Raw genomic sequence first — 7,450 nt, forward strand, 5'->3', positions numbered from 1 at the left:
CATACTTGCAAGAGTATTTAGGCAGCCATATTGGCATTGATGGGGCCAAAAATGACTCAAAGTTGGACACATGGTGAGTATGGAAGTAGGAGTGGATCTGCAAAAATTGGGGTAGGGTGACAATGATCAAAACACATACAAAATCCTCAAAGGACTAATTAATAAATAAGATGTTAAAACAGAATTGTTACAGGAAAAACGACAGAGAGCGCAATTCACATGGAAAAAGAAATGACTTGCCAGGAAAAAGAAAGTGGTTACATGTAGTGTTAGAAGTAAGATGATAATAATATGCACCCACACATGAATTTCCACATTACTGACACTGCACTGTTTAATGTCTCATTGGTGGCTTGACAGAATCTAGTGTTACCTAGGAGATGAGCCTTTGACATGCCTGTGGAGGATAACCTTAATTGTATTAATTGAAGTGAAAATACTTGTTCACTATGGGTGGGACTATCCCCTAGGCAGGGAATCCTGAACTAAATAAAAGAGAGAAAGCAGGCTGAGCATTAGCACACATGCACCCATTTCTGTTCCTGATCATGAGTGCAGCCTGAACAACAGGTACTAGCACCCGTCTGCTTGGCTTCCCCACCATGGTGGACTGTGCACCCTTAAACCATTAACCAAAGGGAGCCTTTTCTCACTTAAGTTGTTTTTGTCAGGAAAAGAAACTGAGGTAGATATTTAAATATTTGATAGTTCAAATACTGAACCTGTCAGTTCACTCTAATATTACCACAAAGTCCTAACAATTATGTGAAGTTGGCATGTGTGCATTATTAAACAATTAGGCAAGTATATTATAATTGAGGTTGAGAAGAAATACAACAAATGTAATCAAAGGAAAGTGAGGTCTCCATATTCCTGTCAGACAATGGAGACCTTAATGTGATTTCTCCATACGAAGACATTTTATTTTAGCAGTAAGTAAACTCTGGAGAGAAAACACAAAAACTATTATATTCCAAAAATAATAGTTACATGTTGTTGAAGGCACAAGGAGGGTGCGGCAGGGGCACTGAGACATCCGAGACTTCACGCACTTTCTCCTTCCAAGGTTGGAGTGTACAGGTGTGTGCTTGCCTAGGGGTGGGGGTGGGGCCAGAAGTTCCAGACATCAGAAAGAGTGTAGAACGGAGTGCAAGAAAATATACCTCTTCTCAACATTGTAGCACACATTGGCAAACACTAATTATACAGTAGCTTACGACTCCCATGAGTCAGTAAATGGAAACATACTCGGGATTTAATTCTTACATGATCTGAAACAGGATTACGTTGGAAATCAGGTAAGCCACTAAACATCATGCGTAAATGAGTGTAAGAGAAGCATGCTATGCAGATGCTGTGGGGAAGGTGATCAGGTTTCAAACCAGAGCAGGTTCCTGGCCAATCGGCCTTTTATTAGGTCACATGACTCTCTTGAGAAAAGTAAAATGGAAGGAGGCTGAAAAGTAAAAGCAAAAAAGCAATGGATCAGAAAAGTAGGTAGATAATACAAATGAACAAATATAAGACCTGATTTTTTTCTACTAAAAAAATCAAATCAAAGTTTAAGTAGAAATAATCATATAAAATGACAGAAATATAAATTAAATAAAAAGTGAAATGGACCAGACAAAGGTATTAGTGTAAAACTTCAATCTATAGCTTTTGAAAATAATTTTCAATTTGAAAATAGATTTTTACAGAGAATGCAGAAAAAAACTGTTGAAAAAAACTAACCCAAGAGAGAGAGAGAAGGAAAATTTATAGTTGTCTATAATTTCCCACCAGGAAAGATGGGACTTTACAGCCCCTTAGGCCAATGTTTATAATGATTATAAAAATTCCCAGAAAAATAGAGTCCCAGTCTCAGCCCCTCTGAAAATGTTGCTTTTACATCTCTAAATAAAACATTAACATTTTAAGCTGGAAATGGCTGTAAAACTATTGCCTTTTATTTAAAATTTTATTATAAGAATTCAAGAATGAAGTACTCTAAAATTATGACAGTAACACACATTAGTTAATACGCTAAAAGTACAGAGGCCCAGAGATGTTAGCTCATTAATAGGAAATCATTTAATAATGTTGAACATCTAATTCTGATTTTCTCAGTCTTCTAAAATATTTGGAATAGACTTTTGACAAGGGGGAACACCGTTGCTCATTTTCAAACAATTTTCTTTACCATGAAAACGCTAAAGTATCCACGATTTTGCTTGAACAAGACATGACTCTTCTAAATGGGATGATTTTAGATGCACCTGTTTTTCTCTCCTTCCCTTCTGACTCTCCCATATCTTTCTGAGCAGAATATAGCATACAATATCAGGAAAGACATTTGGTGTACCTAGCAGAGTGGCTTGCATGCTTCTCATTTTTATTTATGTCAAAGGAATCTTTGAAAAAAATCATACAAGTTTTTTTTAGAATGGTCCAAAGGAAAAAAATGTATTATATGCAAATAAGCACTAAGATTTGCATTAAGTCATACATCTTTTGGACTAAATGGAACCAGGTGAAGAATAAACTACAAATAAATTTCAAGTGCGGTGATCCTCTATCGGTTTTCACCAAAACTTTGTAGGCTGGAATAGTTATTATCTTTACTGTTTTAAAGATGTGTGGTCTATCTCAAAGAAGTTAGGGAGATGCCCCTGGGAGAGGCAGAATTCACAGGAGTGACCACATCTTTAGGGTTTCAATCATGGGTGCTTTAGCACAGCTCTGTCTCTGACATTCGATAAGACTGTGGAATAAACAAAGGCAAAGCCTGGGTTGTGGTGAAGTCACGTGACTTTGGAGAATCCCCCTGACCTTACAGTAGCTTCACTCCATCGTCAGTAAACAGGGATAACCACACTTTCCTGACACATCCTGTAGCGCCGTTATGAAGATTAAGCATAGGGAAAGCACTTGAGAACGTAATTTATCATGATTATTATTAATACATGACCATGCCTATTATGAATCTATTATAGCTCAGGCAGTGTTGGGGTAAGTGCTAGTGGGACCTAGGTGGATTGTGAAAGAGACACATGGCTTCCTAAGAAGCAGTTAAAATGCACCCCAGTTGTTTGAAAGTCAGTGTCCGTGGGTAATTAGCAATTACTGGTGCACACCCACCAGTGGATTGCTGGCTATTACGCCAGCTCTGTATGGGCGACTTATAAAGTAAGTCGACACAGTGCAGAGTTCCCAGTTAGTATATGTGTTTGCTTCCACAGGAAATCACATCCTATTTATGACTGCCGGTTAATTTTAATCATTAGAATTTTGAGAGAATTTTAGAGTGTTCTTTGACCACCGTATTCACCAGAGCCTTTGAAGACCACAAAGCAATAAGGGACGGTGTGTTTCACCTTGTTTGATTCCATGGACCACACACTTCTGATCATCAGAGGTTGCTTCCTGTTCCGACTTCCCTGATGTTTGCTACCTAAGGGAGGCCCTCCATTTTCAAGTATGTGGATGGGACATTGAGCCACAGAGATGTGTCAGTGGTGTTCAGCTAGATGTCACATGAGCCCAGTGGGACTCAATTCCTCATCAGTAGTCTGAGTACCACAGAACCTGCCTTCATGGAATAGACTCTCTACAGACAATGAAAGGGACCATTCTTTATGGATTTTAAATGTTTGAGGCTCATTTCTTTCTAGTGCCTTCTTTATGTCATCATGTAGTATACTGGACGATTTGCCTTTGACACTGAAATTCAAGCTCACAGTCTGGTTTGATTTTTGCTAAGGGTTGCTCTTACTGATTTAGACACAGCTCTGTTCACTCTTCTCAGGGGACTGTGCATCTGGACTAATTATCTATTTTAGTTCTGTGGCCACCGTGGAGAGTAGTTAAAGCTCTGAGTATCATGTGAGATCCTGCATCTTCAGTCATAGCCCTCCTACAGTTGCACCAGCATTGGTAGCTATGAAGCCCATAAGTGTGAGATCACTCGAGGCTGCTCGTCTAACCTCTAAGAGGAGCCAGTCCTCGGGACTGATAGAATTTCACTGCATTTTCCTGTTTCCATCATATAATGAAATCATTGTCTGGCCCCTATCCTGTACTTTGCCCTTTCTCAGTCTTAAGGTGGACTGCTCGATAGCCCTCCTCCACTGCTCTAGAAAAACTAGAAACTGCAAGTGGAGTCACATGGTATCTCAACCCCTTGGTTTATTTCCTCACCTGTCAATCAGCCACATACTCCATATGTCTCGATGCATGGGACCACGTTGTGCATGTTTCTAATGGGCATGCGTGGTTAAACTCACATCTATAATGTATCTCTTAGGTCATCACATTACACTCATGTAGTCAGATGCAGACCCAAAAAGGAGCATGTCACAAAACCTCAGCCTCCCCTGGAACTGGTTGGGAGCTTGGCTAAACTAGGGGCTATTTGGTTAATTACTTTTCTCATTAGTGTAATAATTACCTGAAAGAAACAACTAAAGAGGTGTGTGTGTGTGTGTGTGTGTGTGTGTGTGTGTGTGTGTGTGTGTGTGTGTCATGGTTTATGGGAATACATCCCATCATGGAGGACAAGCCAGGTGGCTACATGGCCGAAGGAGAGAGGCTGCTTGCCCACATCTCTGTTGACCAGAAAGCAGGCTGAAGACCAGAAGCAGGCTCCACTACAAACACCAAAACCTATTTCTTCTCCAGCACTCAGCTTCTTCCATCTATTCTTCACCTTCCTAAGGTTCTACAACCTCTGGAGACAGCACCATCAGGTGGGGACCGGGTGAGTGAGATTTCACATCCACATCTTAACAATGGGCAGCTCTCACTGCAGAGCTGCTGAATCAGTCTTTGGGAGAAGTTCCAAGACTTGAAATCCTATCAGGTCCATCCTGCTTGGAAAGACAAAACAAATATCATTGCCTTGTAGGGCAGCTTCAGGTTCACAGCTGAAGTATGACTCTATTGTAGACGATTTAGGAGAAAGCAAACATTAGCCCAGCATTCCTCCCCAAAAGAGTCCCCTGCCTGGGATTCCTGTTCCCTCCTCTCCTAGCTACAAGTAATTGTAAGAGACATGGGGCTGTGTAAGCAGTAGAAGGCTAGTGGAGAGTGGGACTCCATTGTGCAGCCCTACAATATCATCATCTATGATAGAGTGGGACTTAGGGGTGACGTAGCTGTTTAGGGGTTACCAACATTCCTGTGAGAAACACTCCACCCATGCTTTGTGAGAAAACCCAACAAACTGACTGTTCTCACAAGTCGAACTTTGGTGAAACAGTATGTCTGTCTGTCTCTGTTGCCCACCTGGAGTGGACAGATGTTCCTTCTAGAGTCCCCAGGAAAGATTAGTACAACAGATGCAGTGATGAGAAAATGTCCATGCAGAGGCCACATCTAATGAGCTCTCGTGCTCATATCAACCACCTTCGGATGGAGAATCTAGTCCTGCACAGGAAGTAAGGGAATTGCTTGTGCTCTTATCAGCTTGAAGTGGACGCCAGCACTTTTCCTGAGGCCGATACAACGCAGGAAACACAAAGCCTTCCAGCACTCCTCTGCCTCCTCCTCTCCCTCCTCCCCTTCTTCCCCTCTCCCTCCTCCCCTTTTTCATTTATGTCTTAATTCTAGGGTAGAAAAACACTTAAATGAACATATATGACTCAGCTTACAGAAGTCTCCTACTCCATACTGCAAATCATAATAATGGTCTCACTCAGGGCGTCCACCAGAATGATGACATTCATCCTATGGGTCACTCATTTGTTTTCACACCAGGGACTTGCCATGTGACCTCAGGTGAGCAATTACAGCCCTCTCTCTAGAGCCTCCCTCCATCTCAGTATCACCTGGGAAGGACCTGAGTTACATGATCATCTCAAATTTGTTTAAGTAACAATCCTGCACAAAAGGGTAGGCCATTGTGCTATAAGATACGCTGAAGTGTATAATGCCTGCAGTGAGAGGGTCTCCTCTAAGTCACTCACAGGTAGAGAACATGTTGCCTATCTCCAAAGATATTTATCCTCATTCAGTAAAATAACTTGGGTGTGGATTCTGATTTGAAACCTTATTTCATTAACTATGGACAGGAGTGGCTAATAACAGTCCTCCATCTCTGTGTCTCTCAATATAAATCAATGGATCATTTGAACAGTAGATAATCGAGAACTGGATGGATGGATAGAGATAGATAGATAGATAGAAGGATCAATCGATCGCTGGAACAAATCAGGGAAGAGCAATCAAATTAATACTCTTTCCTTGGGAAACCACTGCCAAGACAACCTATATTGCCACCCAAGCCACTCTTCCATGTATTGATAAATATGAGCATGAGAAAAATGACCACCACATTGATTTAGTCACCGTTTCTAAATCACATCCAACACCAGCCCTTTCACACACCAACTTCAGTACATACACATCAATCGCATGATTTCTCCGCAAAGAACACGTGGACCCACGTATGGGGATCCTCTTCCAATCCTCCTGTTTCTAAAGAATCTTTGTCACCCACACAAATGTTGAAGTGCTCTGGAATGTCCCTCAGCTGCTGCCGCCGCTGCCAGAAGAGGATTGTTGGAGAAGAGGGCTCCACTCGGGGCGGTTCACGCGATAGAGAGAAGCTTCAGAAAACATGCGATTGATCTTAAACCTATTCCCCCCATCATTAAAGGTGAATGGGAAGAGAGCTGAGGAGTGTGGCACAGAGAGCATACCCATTGTAATGATCACAGCGGACAATCATGTGATCAAACCACAGAGCACATGTGGTATTGTGATAAACCAACACTCCAGCACATTGGCTGTGCTCAATGAACTTGAGAAGGAAAATCAGGAGTAAATAAATATACCATAAGCAATAAATGTTAATCAAAGGTAGTGATTCATAGCAATAAAAAAAAAGCCATTTCAAAATTAGCGTTGGGGCAGCTAAGCTGCCCGAGCATTTTGTGTTACCCCCATCTCTGTGTTTACACCAGTGCGACTTGCAGAGGGGTGGATGGAAGTGAAGCCACTGGAGCAATGGTTCTCTACCTTCCCAGTGCTGCAACCTTTCGATGCAGTTACAGTTTCTAAGTTACAGCTGACGCCCCAACCATAGAAGTATTTTGTTGCTACTTTATAACTGTAATTTTGCTACTGTTATGAATCATAATATAAAAATCTGTGTTTTCTGATGGTCTTAGGTGACCCCCCCCCCTAAAAGGTTATTGGACCACCCATAGGCTGAGAACCACTCACTGCATTCAGTGCCTAAGGAAGCACAGGAGGGTGTCATCTCCAGAGCCTCTCCCCAGCAGCCTGTGATGTTTTTCACTGAGCTGAGAATCCAAGCTTTATCCTTGAGAACCACACATTGAAAATGGAGAAACCGAGCCGGGCGAGGTGGCGTACACCTTTAATCCCAGCACTCGGGAGGCAGAGGCAGGCGGATTTCTGAGTTCGAGGCCAGCCTGGTCTACAAAGTGAGTTCCAGGACAGCCAG

Source organism: Mus caroli, chromosome 16 (genome assembly GCF_900094665.2).
Source record: "Mus caroli chromosome 16, CAROLI_EIJ_v1.1, whole genome shotgun sequence".
Classification (NCBI taxonomy): domain Eukaryota; kingdom Metazoa; phylum Chordata; class Mammalia; order Rodentia; family Muridae; genus Mus; species Mus caroli.